Below are 16,892 nucleotides of genomic sequence, written 5' to 3'. Positions count from 1 at the left end.
AGAGTAAATGTAGGTGAGAATAAAGTTTAAGAGTTCCTTTGGAGCAGGTCAGAAATAATACATGGAAGGTGAAGAGAAAGAGAAATAATACATGGAAGAAAGAAAAAAATGGAGCATATGTGCCCGCACATATATGAGAAAATTGACTAAGGGAAATGAGAAATGCTAAGAAAGCAATATGAAAGACACAGCCATTGAATGTATTTTACTGGTATTACACTTTTGGTCAGTTTTATTCTGAAGGAAACTCATTAGCGATGCATGAGCTTTGGGAGAACTTCTTGAGTCACTTGTTTTTTGTTTTTGTCAAGAAGAATGTCATATACCAATGCATTAAGTAGGAGTTATTTTTCATAACAAAATGCTTCCATCAGCACTGACGAGGTCCTCTGAGTATCTATGTTGTTGGCACTCACTAAATGCTTAATAGTAGTAATAATATCACAGATAACATCATTTAAGGAATAAAATTGGCCTTCACATATTTGCCTGTTCCCCAAAGACTAAAATGTCTTCCCTGGCCCTTTTCCATCTGATGTTATGTGAACATTTTCCCGTTAATGTGAGGGTAGCTCTACTTTGACAAATGCTTCCACTGCACTCAGGAAGGTAAAAAAATAGGCCGAATCATAATCACTTGAGTTGTGTTCATGGAAAGGAGAGCTATAGATTCTCAAAACATCTTACTCATCATGTCTAATGTAGCTAGTTTAGTTTCATTGACTGTCTCTACGATCTTTGCTAGATGGAGTATTTGCTATATTGAATTATGCAGCTAATTTCAGATTTTAAGAGACAGATGGAATAGAACAAATGACACGAAGTAGACTATTACTTTAAAGAATATATATCTTATTTAAGATATCAGACTAGTCTGTGAAAAAGTAGTCTAATAGTTGCCAAAGAGGCATTTAAGAAGCTAAATATATTATATGTAAAAAAAGAAAGCAATAACACAGAGGAATAAAGTTCAGACTTTTGCAAACTACACTTGGAAATTATATACATACAAACAAATTGGTTGTACAATAAGTATATAATCATCATAGCATATTTAAGATTTTAGTGAATTATATATATAATTATTGAATCAAATTACTTGGACGTTTAGTGAAATTGTATCTGATTCTTTAAGTTGTATCTGATGTCTTATAAGGGAATTTAATCTTGGATTACTATTTATCATTACTGAATTCAAAAGTGATAGAAGATAATCTGTGTGGATATCTGATATTTTCTTCAAGGATCTAACATATTTTTATCAGATATATTTGTATCTATTTGAATTCCTTCTCAGGGTTCTGTATAACTTTCGATTATTTGCTTGAATCTCCTAACTGGAAATGCCCAAGAACCCCTGCAGGTATACAAAACACCTGGTCAAGGGCAATGAGAAGAGGGAAAAGGCTTGACCCCTGTTGTGAATACCCAGTGATCTACTACAGGGCCAGTATACTACAGTCTGCAAGTCCAGTCAGACTGCTCTGGTTTTGCGAATAAAGTTTTATGAAAACATAACCATGCTCACTCATTTGCATATTGTCAATGGCAGCTCTCTCGCTATAAAGGCAGAATTGTGTACTTGGGACAGAGACCTTTAGGTCTACAAAACCTAAAACATTTACTATCAGGATAGTAAATATATACAGCTTTCTAAAATATATTTAGCTTTATAAAAATATATAAAGCTTTATAAAAAAAAAAACTTCCCTGACCTCTGATTTATTATAACAAAGTAGCTAAATTGTCCTAAATCTTAACTCCACTCCACACCTCAACTCCTCCGATCTCTTTTCTTCTTTCCTTCCTCATTAGCAAAGACTCAGGTCTTCCTCCATTCCCTGGTGGTTCAGATGGTAAAGAATTTGCTTGCAATGTGGGAGGCCTAGGTTCAATCCTTGTGTTGGGAAGATCCTCTGGAGAAGGGAATGGCAACTCATTCTAGTATTCTTTCCTTGAGAATTCCAAGGACAGAGAAGCCTGGTGGGCTACAGTTCATGTGGTCACAAAGAGTCGGACACGACTAAGCAACTATAACTTTCACTTAACCCCTTCTTACCATTCATTCGGGGCTTCACAGGTGGCATTAAAGAACCTTCTGCCAATGCAGGAGACATAAGAGACACGGTTTCCATCCCTGGGTTGGGAAGATACCCTGGAGGAGGGCATGGCACCCCCACTCCTGTATTCTTGCCTGGAGAATCCCACAACCAGAGGAGCCTGAAGGGCTACAGTTTGTAGGGTCAGAAATAGTCAGACACAACTGAACTGACTTAGCATGCATGCATCATTCATTTATTGACTGACAATATGGACTTCAAGTTTTCATTTGAGAAATATTTAAAATATGTATATATGCTCATGCATATATATGTCCTAAAATAACATCTCAGTTTGAATGTTTCAGAGGTAACCAGCAAATTCTAATGCCAATTTACTTTACATAACATTTAAAAATAATAACAGCAAGCGAGCACATAGCACTTACTAAGTTCCAATCATAGTTCTGAATTTATTCCTTATATTAACTTAATTCAGCCTCATCACACTCCTTGGAGAGAAGCATCATCATTATCCCCTTTTGAGGGATGAAGAAACTAGGCACAGTGACTTTAAATAATTTATTCAAAGTAACATAGCTAAAAGGAGGCAGAAATAGAATTGGAACCCAGTTAGATAATCACTAGCTGGATAATCACAAGGCTCTATAACCTCAGTGTATTGTCTATTAGCCAATGAATGTGTTTTAAATTTTAATCAGTGTTATTATTTCCCTACTAAGATTATCTGTTTTCCTCATATGTTATCTTAAAGCTCTAATGTAAGCCAGGAGATTAATAGTTCATGGTTTCCATCTAACACATGGATATATCCTGTGCCTTTAACTTTCTAGCATTTAGTAATTTTCAGAAAACATTAAAAATATGATTAACAGTGGAAATGGAGGAGGAGAAGAGTTGTGATGCTTTGACATTAATGTGACATTGAATTGAGATTGAAAATGAGATTAAATATTTTCCAGATAGTGTAGAATTTCCTGATGAGAAAAAGATGGAGCATTTTTAGTTCTTTCATCACAAATCTTATTAGAAAATGCCAGAAATAAAATAATTTTACTATTACATGTATTTTTTATACGATGCATACAATGATGTATGCATCATGAGAAATGCTGGGCTGGATGAAGCACAAGCTGGAATCAAGGTTGCCAGGAGAAAGATCAATAACCTGAGATATGCAGATGACACCACCCTGATGGCAGAAAGTGAAGAGAAACTAAAGAGCCTCTTGATGAAAGTGAAAGAGGAGAGTGAAAAAGTTGACTCAAAGCTCAACATTCAGAAAACTAAGATCAGGGCATCCGGTCCATCACTTCATGGCAAATAGATGGGGAAACAGTGGAAACAGTGGCTGATTTTATTTTCTGGGTCTCCAAAATCACTGCAGATGGTGATTGCAGCCATGAAATTAAAAGATGCTTACTCCTTGGAAGGAAAGTTATGACCAACCTAGATAGCATATTCAAAAGCAGAGACATTATTTTGCCAACAAAGGTCCGTCTAGTCAAGGCTATGGTTTTTCCAGTAGTCATGTATGGATGTGAGGGTTGTACTATAAAGAAAGCTGAGCACAGAAGAATTGATGCTTTTGAACTGTGGTGTTGGAGAAGACTCTTGAGAGTTCCTTGGACTGCAAGGAGATCCAACCAGTCCATCCTAAAGGAAATCACTCCTGAATGTTCATTGGAAGGACCGATGTTGAAAGCTGAAACTCCAATATTTTGGCCACCTGATGCAGAAAGCTGACTCATTTGAAAAGACCCTGGTGTTGGGAAAGATTGAAGGCGGAAGAGAAGGGGACAATGGAGGATGAGATGGTTAGATGGCATCACCGACTCAATGGACATGAGTTTGGGTAAACTCTGGGAGTTGGTAATGGACAGGGAGGCCTGGCGTGCTGTGGTTCACAGGGTCACAAAGAGCTGGACACGAACTGAATACAATGATGAAACACAGAGAAGTAAATGAACCTATAACAATAAATAACAGACACAAATTTATTTGGATGATAGACATAAGCATCAGCAAGAATGAATTTGCTCAGCTAGAGAAATAAAACATCATTGGAAAAAAATACCAAAAACTAAAGGGAAGCACCTTATTCAGGCATTATTATTAGAATAATAATTGGAAAAGGGAAAGACTGGGAAATGACTAATTTCAAACTAAGCCACATTAATTACTCTAATTATAAGTAAAATAACTTGGAAAACTTATGTAAGATCTGTCTATAAAACATCTTGAGAATTCTCTAGTTTATCAATTTTTCTTCATTTTGTCAAGATTTACCGAAACTATTCAAATCTGAAAAATTATCTCACTTCTAAACTGACATAATTATTTTTTATTTGTGAGCCTTTCTTTATAATCCATTGTCTGAGAAGCCTCTCTTGGTCTTTGATACAGAAAACTAAAATAATACACCTACTTTTTTCTAGAAAATTATTTAATATATACTAAATGGAGACAAATGATATATGTTTCTTTTTTTTTTTAATAGGCTGAAAGGAACTGAACAGCTATTGTGTGATATGGCTAGTGCTCAATTAATTTTACTCTCTATCATCACAGAGTCATCTTGAAAATGAAAAATGCTATTGATTTGAAAAAAAATTGCTTTGTACATTTAATAATAAAAAAACCTAGCTACTTAGATTAACCTTGAAAAAAATTAAATTTTACCCGATTAAATATTTGTTACAATAGCTGTTTTTATAATACTTGTTCAAAAACACTTAAACATTCACATCTGATAGAGAGATAAACCTGTTTAAAGGGGTTTAAAGCACAACCACTCTCAACTAAGCTGGCCTTTGTCAGCATGCACTTGACATCTGAATGAGTCTATTCTCTGTGTAGTGAGGGGTCAGCACAATAAAATAACTGTCATTGAATCACTGAGTGGTTTTGGAGAGTATTAACAAAACGCTGTCTAGGTGTTCTGATACTGACTGGTGAAAAGGTCACTTTCACCTGAGTGACCTATGGAACCTCATGATCAAGAAGACACAAAGAATAGTTAACAAACCTAGAGACAGTAGACAATGAAGCAGCTCTTCCTTGACCAGTGCTTTGTATATAACCAAAGTCTTCTATAGGGGTCTTGTTGGATCTGTTTTCGAACTATGGCGAGAATGTAAACTTCACACAATTGGTTGGATGGGAATTTTCTGTTCCAAATCCCAACCTATTTCAACCATAGAGATTTTATTATGCTATTTTATTATTGTTATTGTTGTTGTTGAAAATATATAAGATTTCCAATGAATAAAAGGGTCAGATACTTAAAATAGATTAGAAGTCCACCAAACTAAGGAAATAAGATTCTGAGACTGTTTCAACATTTATTTATGTACTAAATAAATGTCTTGAATTATAAGATGATTTGACACAAGGTGACTATAAAGTGCTCAAAGTTCTGTTTAAAAATTAGGCAGATTATAAAATGATGTACATGTAATCTCAGAATTGAATATGATGATAATTTTATTTTAAAAACACATAATTATTTAGATTTAGAATTTTTAAAAAGGTTTAATTATTAATTTGGATAAGAAAGTTTGTATCATAGATCCAAAGATACTAAAGACCATCTTTATTCCTGCAAATAGATTTAACAGTAAAATCTGTAGATAGCAACTATTGCCCTATTTTACCAAAAAGATAGGTAGGTTGACTGGCAAACTCAGAAAGAGTGTCTTGCAATTAATTGCCAGTAAAATTTGTTTAAAACTCAAAAGTGATCATTTAGAAGCCAACACAACTTCCAAAGTGTATGTAACACATTTTTAGCATGCCTTAATAGAGCTCTTTAAGCAGGGAAGAGCCCTCACATGGACATCAGATTAACAAACCTACTTCTGGTCTCTCCCTCAGTTAATTTCTTTCTTTGGTTTCCTTTTCAACAAGGGTCTGCATTCATTCACAAGTTCAGTGTTACAGTTATGATTAAAGAAACTGTCTTTTCACTATTTGGATCCTACAAAACCTTTGCTAGCTAGGTTATAAGAGGAGAATATTCAGGTGATGTTTGAAAAAGTTAAATTTTCATTGTTAAAAGGTAATTTAAACTTGGGCATCAAGAGTTGGTCTTGAGCAGACTGCTTTGGGCAGAAAGTATCTTGTGCTCATCAGGGTGCTTGATTGTCTGGTGGGTCTTCTGGATGAAATGTAATTTGCCTGAAGTGTTCAATTGAAGTAAATTAAATGTAGAGGAAAAGTTCTAGCAGAAATATATACAGACTTGGTAATTGTGTTCATGGTCATAATTTTTAATAGAAATTAGATTGGCATTTGCCATAATGTAATATATTGTTTAAATTCTTACATCCTCTCCAACATCTACTCATTAATTCACAGGACATCATGAACTTGATGTGTGCCAGGCATCGGTGTCTGTGTCAGACTGACTGTCAGAGTCAATCAGCCAGACATGGTCTCTCCCTCTTGGGGTTTACAGTCTTATGAAGTCTTCAAGGCAGAAAATTAGTCCTATTCATTTCATTATATTACAAATATATATAGTAGGTGCTTAGGAATCCTGATTAAAAATTTATAAAGTACATATCACATTTTTAAATTTTTGAATTGCTTGAATTAAAAAAGCCGAGTGCTGACTTTAGTATGGTTGAAGTATCTTTTATGCATTACATAACAATTAGCACTTAGAAAAATTCTAGGAATGTCTTAAATTAAATGTAGAAGTAAAGGACACAGTTTAGGGCTTTTAAAACTTTGAGACAATCCAAAATTGCGTTTACACCAATGTTAAAGAACATTATTGACAACCAATACCCTAAATGAATTTGAAGAAGTAAGTTGGTCCTTCAACACTATCTAAATGTATGGCAAGCATATGAGCCTTAATAATCCCTTTAAAAACATACTGTAAATACTCCCAACTAAAGTCTAAATTCCAAGACTACTACATTTCAGTAGTCCCTTCAACCCATATTCTCTAAACTTGCTTGGGTTTTTGCTTTCTGCTGCAATATTTTGTTTTATTTAGGTTTCTTTTTTTCTTTCTTCTCCTCCCCCTGAGAGAAGGGTAGAGTGGTGGGAGAGCTGGCAGTTCTCTGGGTTACAGGATAAATCCCGCTTGGCTGCATGTGACTGCCTCATTTAGCAGCTGGTAATTCTGTGGAGCAATGCTCAGCACTTGCTCTTACAGTCTTTTATGTAATATAATATATATTTTTAAAATTGATTGTAATTTTTTTAGCACTTTGGGGGCTGCTGGTGGTCTCTTTTTCAGGCTAAATAGACCAACTGCTGCTGCTAAAAGAGTTTATTCGACCACCCACACTCGGAAGCACAACCTCCTTCTCCCTGTGTCCCCTGAAGTAGCAGTCAGCAAGGCCTGTGCAGTAATAACTGTGAGCAGCCTTCAGGCTCAGAAAAATGTCACAGCTTGAGCCCCAGAGCCTCCAGTGCCCCCATTCAATCAGTGCTCAACTGCATGATGCACCCTGAAACTTAAAATGAAAGCCCTGGATTCATGGCCAAAAATACAAACTCCCTACAGGTTCTTTCTGTGGGAGCTATTGAAGTTCCCTGTTAGCTCACAGACGGTTACCTACCTTCTCCTTCTGTGCCGGGTAGCAAGGGAAAAAAGGCACAACTGTAACATTTTGTGCACAAAGACCTTGACTGGGATGCAGAAAGACTTAAAAACAGCTGGCATATACTTTTTAAAACAACATTTTGACAGATAAAGTCAAGTGATAAAGTATAGTGAACTTATTTATAATTACCTCTGCTGTTGGAGGCAAGTGAAGGAGTGGGTGACTCAGAACAGGGGTATGCCAACTAATCAAATTTCATTTTATTTTGCTCTGAAACCTCAGAATTTGATAGCATGTGTGTGGGTGTATGTGTGTGTGTATGTACAAATTATAGTAAGGAGTGATAATTTTCAGTCTCTGATAAATACAGAAGTATAGGGAAAGCAACAACACTGAATTAAATTTTTGTTGCAAATATTTCCACCCCACTCCAAGGCAAAAAGAACATCTGGTTGTCCCCAGAGGATCACATACAAAATATTGTGTGACCTTTCTGGGTCTACATTTGAGAGGCCCAATACAAAATGGATCAAGAGTTTTGGGAAGATAGAGTAGTAAACACACATAGAAATTTACATTGATATCAGTAATCATTAATAGCAGCTTTTTAGGTGACTAGACACTCTTACGATCCCTGTTTCCCAAGGATTTATATCCTGAGTTTATGTGTTTTTCCAATAAAATCTAATTTTCTAAAGTTTCAAATTTTGCTGTTATTCTGGTAAAAGTGTTTAAAAAAGTAGTAAATAATCTCCTTTAGTTGCTGCCAAAGTGGTATATAAGTAGAGATAATGTTTATTTTGACACAAATGTCAAATCTTGGTTCAGAATTATTCTGGTGGATAATTAAATTCATCATAATAGAACTTCAAAGGCAATGCCTACTCTCTATTCAATAAATTAAAAGACTCAATCATGCAAGCAGGTTGGAGATCTTGTTAATTTTAGAATCAGACTCACAGCTTCTTTCTGCACATGAAATTTTGTTTAGTAGTTCAAACCTGTAATACCAGACTTTATTTTTACCCTTTAAAATTTCTACTTTACTACTCTTGTAGAACATGGTTTATTTCTTCATTAGGGAGGTTAACAGAAGTTCAGTGAATCTAAAGCTCCATCAGATATGTGTGTTCACCATGGCTGAGGGAGCAGCCATAATGAGAAGAGAGGGGACTTGCTCAAGCTAAAGAATTTCTATTTAAAATAACTGAGCAGTGATGAACATGTAAAGAAATCCTTGTTGAATAAGTGAATCACTTTTCTCAAATTTTTACATTAGCAAATATAAAATTTTAAAAGTAAATAATATAATTGATCAAAGCAATTTCTATAAAAATGTAACTTTTATTAGGTAGAGAATAGTATTTAAGATGTTTATTTTTAACTCTACCATATACAGGAGAATAAAAGATAGTCTCTCACTTTTCTGTTATGAAACTGATAAATGGTATATGGAAAAAATCAATAAAAATGTGAAAGATGGTAAAGCCTAGATTTTTAAAGAGGCTTTGTAGTATAAGATTTGATGCAGCTTTTATTTTAACTCTTTCTTTCCTTTGTATGTTCAAAAACAATGAGAAATAGCAACATGGAGAAGAACTGTATAGCTCAATGTTGTTTTAATAAATTTTTGTAATATATCACTAACATTTTTCCCCAGGATTCTGAGAACCTAGTGATATATTTGGTGTACAGGGCTATGGACTATGGAATATCTATGTGCACATATATGCAAACGCACAGAGTAACATCTATATAAGAACCAATGCTGCCAAAATGTTCTTTAAAGGGTAGTATAAATTTCAGGCTGTTTTAGGCTCTGTGGGCCAGAAGGTCTCTGTTGCAGCTACCCACCTTCTCCCTGCAGTAGGAAATCAGCCACTGATGATGATGTGTGAACAGATGAGAATGGCTATGTTCTGACAAAGCTTTATTCAGAAAAGTAGGCTGAGGGAGTGACATCAGTGAATGATAGAAAAAAGACCTCAGAAAATTTTCTCCTCCATAAAATCAATGAAAAATGGCAAAATTATCAGAATTGACTCTTTTAGTACTCTGGAAATTAATCAAAGGCTTGTAGCAATTCAAAAATAAATGAATGAAAAAATAAACAGCTGAAAATCTCAGTTAAAAACAGTGACATTTCTGATATTTTAACTTGACCTCTTCTCAATCTCCACATCAGTTCCAGGGGATAGCCTTGAAAATTATCACCCTACAATCACAGTGGAAAACAGCAGCAAGGCAGCCATCAGAGCTGGAATAAGGTTGGAGAATAAGGTTGGAACAAGGATGGAGCTCCTTCAAGTCTCATTCCCTAATATTTGTCATTACTGACCTGTCAAGTGTATATAGTAAAGAATTTGACCTTGTCCAAAGAGAGGTCTGTCCTTTGCCCTCAGTGACTGGGAGGTAACCAATGTCAACTCTGCTAGAAGGGTCACAATTTAAAGCAGAGGCTGGTCACACCAGATCTTAGGGTGACTTTGGCCATACCAGAACCCAACTGTGTGAGTAAGGAGGGAAAGCTTGACATGCAGTATTAATTGGTCTGGAGACTTGAGTTCAACCAAGTATCATGTCATGAATATATAATGAAGTTCCAATAAAATTTCTAACAATGAATCTCTGCTACAATATTTCATATATATTGTCACATATCAATGCCAGAAGGATAATGTGTTTGGGCAACAACAGAGCTTCACGTTTGGAACCCTCCCATACTCTGCCTTATTTATCTCTCTTTTGGTTGATTTTAATTTGTATCTTTTCCTTGTAGTAAAGCATAATTGTGAGTATTACAGCTTTTAGTAAGTTCTGTAAGGACTTCTAGCAATTAACAAAACTTAGGTGATTTGGAGAACAGCTCCAACCTGCAGTTGGTGTCAAATGTTTTGGGAAAACTTGGCAGTCTGGAGGATTATGTCCTCAAATTCTGCAGTTCGGTTAACTCTGGGTAGTTGGTACCAGGATTAGAAGTTCTCTAGAATAATCCTGATTCAACTGATTCATCCTAAACATGTGGTTTAGAAAAAAAAAAAAAAAGGTAGAATAAAATCGGGGCTGAGGAAATTTTGAATAGTCACAGTGTCACTCATGTTAACTAAAGCTGTGTTTTGCTCAGTTAATGGACATGAAAGTTACTTTTACTTTAAAATGATAAATCTTCTGATGTGTTGGTTCACTGGTTACATAAAGAAATTTAAAACAAAAAATAAATATGCAATTCCTTGGTTATTGATACCTGTAAATTGCCAAAATTAAAGCAAGGGAGAATGTTGGGTCAAATTTGGATTCTGACTGGTCCAAGTTATAGCCCTCAACCTCAGGTTATCAATGGGTAAAGTTAAAACAAAATAATTAAAAATCATTAAGGCAAATTCTGACTGTGCCAAGCTTGGATCCTGACCAGCTGAGCTTACAAGTTTTAATCTCAGGGCCCTCATCAATGGGTAAAGTTACAACTGGAGCAAATAAAACATGGAAGTAGATCTTAATACTGGATCTCAAGTCCACTTCGAAAGGGGAAAGTTGTGCGAAACAACAGACAGCAAAGAAGGTTAGAATGACTTATAAGATAATGAGCAAAATAAAGAGGTTAGAAAAAAGAGGAAGTCAGAGGACTCTTCCCAACAGTATGGAAATCTTCAAATGGTTATTAAGAAATAGGATGAATAAAGCAAACATCGATGGGGTCAAAACAGAGGTCTTAATCCAACACTCTTGGAACTCGTATGGGTCAGTTGAAGCCCCTGAAGTTCTGCCAACATTAAAAGCCCGAAACAAGTCAAACAAGTCTGCCTAATTCATCTTTGTTTGGAGATATTTAGAAGACTGTAAGACAAAGATGGCAATGAAAAATAGGACCTATAATTACTTGCGACCATGGTCTCACAAGAGAAAGACCGATTAGAGGGTCTAGGCCCCTTGACCTGACTCCCAACAGGGGCCTAGTGTCAGAGGGTGGAAAAAGACATTTCTGGGACATGGGAGCCCCATGCAGTATATTCCCAAAAGAAAAATAAACACTGTCTTAGAGACACTGCTATACCATCAAAGACTCAGCAAACACATAATTGAGAACTGAAGGACACCAGAGAGAGAAAAGGACCAAAACAAAATAAGAAATAGTGCTGAAATCTTTCTAAATATGATGAAAAATACTAATCTATAACATATAAGAATCTCAGTGAATTCCATGTATAATATACACACAAGAAGATTCACAATTAGACACCTCATAATCAAATGGTTGAAAGCCAAAGAGAGAATCTTGAAAAGCTGCAAGTGAGAAGGAACTCATAACTTATAAAAAAATCCTCAATAAGATTAACAGCTAATTTCTTATCAGAAACTATGGAAGTCAGAAGACAGGAGAACAGCATATTCAAAATGTTCAAGACACACTACTATGTATAACATAGATAAACAACAGGACTTACTATATAGCACAGGAAATTACATTCAATATCTTGTAATGGAAAAGAATCTGAAAAAGAATAGTCACTGTAAAATAAAACTTTCTTTGTGGCAATGATCTGCTGTATTATCTTTAGTAAATGATTCTGTGCACAGATAGGACGTCCAGCCTTAAAGGAACACTTCAAACCCTCTGGGATTGCACACTTTTGTACTCTCCATCACTGGATTTAGCATTTACATACTGTTAAAAGTAAGAGAGCTTAGGCAACATGGCAATTAAACAACAAAGAATTTTGACCAAGGGGCCTTCTTGTCCAAAGAATGACAGTGTTGGGAACTTAGACTTGGAGTCTAGTGTGGTGGTAACCAAATAGTTGCCTGACTAAGATGGCTACAATTCTCTCAGCCATAGTCTTCCATATTTCACATTTCTTCTAGATTATAAACTTCTTGATGGCAGAAGTGTGTTTATTTGATCATTTTTAAAAATTTATCATATTCTCAATAACTGACAGGTAGCTGGCATTATATAGGGGCTCATTAAATAAAGGTTAAATGACTCAGAGAATATTGAACTGGATATGATGAACATCTTTCAAATCTAAATTTTCTATTATAACTATTTTACAATTTAAAAAGGAGGATATAATATAATAAATATACATTAAAATATTTTATCCACATTGCAGTCAGATTCTTTACCAGTTGAGCCACAAGGGAAGCCCAAGAATACTGGAGTGGGTAGCCTATCCTTTCTCCAGTGGATCTTCCTCACCCAGGAATCGAACTGGGATCTCCTACATTGCAGGCAGATTCTTTACCAGCTGAGCTACCAGGGAAGCCACTATATAAATAAAATAGAAGGTAATGAATAAAATATATCATTATTACTTGACTTATATACCCTTTGGGTAAATTAATTCTGACTCTCTGCCTCATGGAAACCCAATCATGCTATTAACTTAAATCATTACTATTTATAATTTTCTCCATCAGCCATGTTTTGCAAAGGTCTCAGCCTTTCCCAGATACAACTGTAGTCACAGGGTCTTTTTAGCTACAATCTAATAAGATTTCAAATTTTTACCCTCTTTTTCCTTTTCTCTCAGACGCTGTCAAAGTAAACTACATTGGTCTCATTTTATCAAAGTCTGTGGCTTAGTTAAGAGAAAATGAAACAAACTGATGCAATAGAAATTGGCATCTTTACCCCTCTAAAACAGAAGCGGCCTAATTTCTGAGATGCCCACTATATGAGAAAATTTTTCCCACACTGCTCTACGTCATTCCTGAAGAAACTTTAAGATTCTTTAAAAGTATCTACAAAATTAGGTGAAGGGTAAAATTATGAATTTCCCACTTGGAAGAAAGTGGCTTAAATTCTATCCAATTATTTGCCATGACAACCAGCTAAACACAAAAGGGCTAGAATGGATGTAGAGTACTGCCTCTATAATCATCACTGTATGTCCTTCAAATCATGGATATGCAGCACCACTATCCCCGGCTACTTCAGGGCCATAAGCCTACACGGTAATTACATGCTTTGGAACACTCCACTTAAGTGCATCAATAATATAGTGAGCAAACGTGTTCTTTAATTCTGCACCTGTAAATGGAGAGAAAAAAATAAAGAAAATATCTCTTTCAAAAAAATAAATAAATAAAAAGAAAAATAAATTAGACAGCCAAATTATTTTTAAGCTGCTTTTGTGAGCTTTCCCTCTAAAACTCAGATACTTAATAATTCAAAGTTTTCCATAAATAGAATCAAATGATCAAATATCTCTGCTTAAGTGACTGCAGAGGTTAGGACATATGAGAATAAACGATGACAAACAAAAACTCTCAATTAAGCTTAGTATTTTATATTTAATGTACCCATTTCATCGGTGAATTACACAGTCTCAAACTACTTTTTCTTTCCATTGCCATGTCTCTGTATAACTGCTATTATAAGATTTAGAAGATAACACCCACTACTCCAGGAATTCTCACACAAAAGAAGAGTTAACATGTTATGGCATTACAAAATCATATTACTCTATATGCAATTTATAGTACATTCAGTACATGTTAGAATGAGGTGTTTCTGTCTTTTTTATTTTATGGATGAACTTGAAATCCATATTTTTTCTCAAAAATGGAAAGTTTATAGTCAACTTGACAGGGAAGATATAAGTCAATAGAACCATAAGGAGAATAAGTAGTTGGTGTAAAATTGTAAGAGCTTTCTCTCACCTATATATTCCAATGAAATAAAATGAATATAAATAGAATAAAATTTTCTTCTGAAAGTCAAATATTTCTGAGTGACTCATTTCCTATATTCTTGAATTTCAAAGAAATTCTTATGAAAATTATGCACATAAAATTTATGTTAACATAGAAGTTAACATTCTTAGTGTTGGCAACAAACCAAGCTTTTAAGTAGATCTCTCCTAAGTTGTTCCACTTATGAAAATAAGAAAAAAAAATAGGAAAGTTATATAGGTATCAATGTTTCCTATGCAAATTGGTCAACATTTTTCAATGAAATACTCGATGCACAATATGTCTCAGTATATTGATTTCAAAATATGAGTGCAATTTAAATTTTAAAAACCTTGCCATAATTTCAGACCCCCCCCCCCAAAATACCATGAAAATCAGATATGTAGTGGTTCAAAATTCATAAAGGAAACAGAAAGGATGTACTGAATAATCAGAATAGAGTTTCGTGGTTTAAAAAAATGAGTTATTTCAAAGGGAGGTTGTATTTGCTTTTCCTTGTCATTTTAGGTTTGTGAATTTATGGATGAGCATATTTTATACCAAACTAATATTCAGTACATGAGTATGACCTTGTGTTCTGTTAATTTTGACACATTTAATTCTTATTAATTACTATATGTTTCAAATGTTACTTTGGGTATTAAGAACAATTGTTATCCCATTACATAAACAACACACAGTCTGTTTCTAATAAAAAATATCTTTTGTAAAAAATATGCAATTTAATTTACCATGTGGCAATGCAACATACTAAAATCAATTGCGTTTTCGAAACTACTCAAGAAGTTTCAAGCAATACTTGTTAAATTATTAAGTAATATTAACTGTTGCTTTATAATCTTGAGCTTCTAAAGATTTTTACTGGGTAAAGACATCAGATTTTGAAGTTGATATGCAACTTTTATTATGTAGATACCCTGCTACTAAAACAGTATTCGACAATATAGAGAAACTACTGTCTTAAAGCTTAGACCTGTTCCCAGGATACACATAACATTAATTTGGCCATGAACTATGACCACACCAAATCTATGGTGGAACATCAGTTGTTTTTTGAAAGAAATACAGATAATCATCTGAGAGTACAAACTTATTAGTATTTACAGTTTCTTTCCTCTTCTAACACGAACATATAAGCAAGTCAATTGTTTGCAGCCAGAGCTTCCCTAGTGGTTCAGACAGTAAATAAACTGCCTGCAATGTGGAGACCTGGGTTCAATCCCTGGGTCAGGAAGACCCCTGGAGAAGGGCATAGCAAGCCACTCCAGTATTCTTGCCCAGAGAATCCCATGGACAGAGGAGCCTGGAGGGCTAGAGTCCATAGGGTCACAAAGAGTTGAACATGACGGAAGTGACTTAACACATGTAAACATGCATACTCCTGAGATTTGGATAATAAAATGTAGACTGGAGAGAAGTATTAGAACAGAATTTTAAGTTCTTTAGAAGGTTTTATGAAGAAATGCTGGGAGAATCTTTCCAAAATCACAGTTACAGTAATGCCTCCTCTCAAATACTTCATTAATGATGTGTACAGCAAGAAGCAAAAGTTGAAATGTGTAAGGTTGGATGTCCTAATGACCCCACATCCAATGTTTTTGTTGTTGTCATTGTTATTTTTTGTTTGGTTTTTGTTGATTAGATGATAATTGATCATTTTAAAGCAAGGTAATTCTAAAAATTCAGCTCATTTAATTGGCCTACATCTGTGATCTCAAAGAAAATCTTAACAAGGGTGTTACCTTTGAACAGGCAACTGAGTGTGGGATATTAATCAGACATATAGAAACTATCTCTTGGTGTCATCTAGTGGTTGTATTCCATCACTGCATAAAAGAAATGGCTTACTGATTTTTCTGAGTAAAGATTGTTTTATTACATTTATTTCTGACTGACTGGAGTGAAAGAAGCTGCCATTTTTAAGAGACAAGAGAAGGTTAGTAGCAATCAAGCCTTTCTGGCTCTTCACCCTGGCCCTTTGCTATGCCTTCTTATAAGGTCAAGACACAGCGATGGGAAGCTCAGTTATCGTACACTGGTGTGAAGGTGCTGTCTGCTGCCCCATTTAGGCTGCATGACTGAGTGACTGGGTGTTGTTAAGGGACATCCACAGCCAATACACAAGGTATTTTCTCTTTGCTGGCTGAGCAGCACTCGAGGGATTCTGACAGACTGAGCTGACATGCTAACAATCTGATTGCAGATGGCAATGGTAGGAGGCTTTGAGTGAGAGAGAAGAGTCCCCTGACCCTCCTGTCATCTACTCTCTCAATCTCCATCCTAGGATAGGAGTGCCGCACGACTATCACAGGGAGAGGTGACATAGTGAAAATAACTTATCCACAAATGTGCTGAAATGTCATCTCTAATGTTATAGTTCCTTTAAGACGAACTATAATTTCTAATATAACTTTTCAGTTTTGAAAGGAAAGGGCACCAAGGCTGAGTTGACAGAAATAAATTATCCAGATAATTAAGGCTAACTACTCCACTTTCTCCTACTCCCTGGCCCACGCACAGACAATAATAGAGCTCAATTATTTATAATTCAGGAATATTTTTTCTTTTAAAA

The sequence above is a fragment of the Bubalus bubalis genome, chromosome 19 (assembly GCF_019923935.1).
Source record: "Bubalus bubalis isolate 160015118507 breed Murrah chromosome 19, NDDB_SH_1, whole genome shotgun sequence".
NCBI classification, from domain to species: domain Eukaryota; kingdom Metazoa; phylum Chordata; class Mammalia; order Artiodactyla; family Bovidae; genus Bubalus; species Bubalus bubalis.
The sequence above is the reverse complement of the archived record's forward strand: the minus strand, read 5'-3'. Positions refer to the sequence as shown.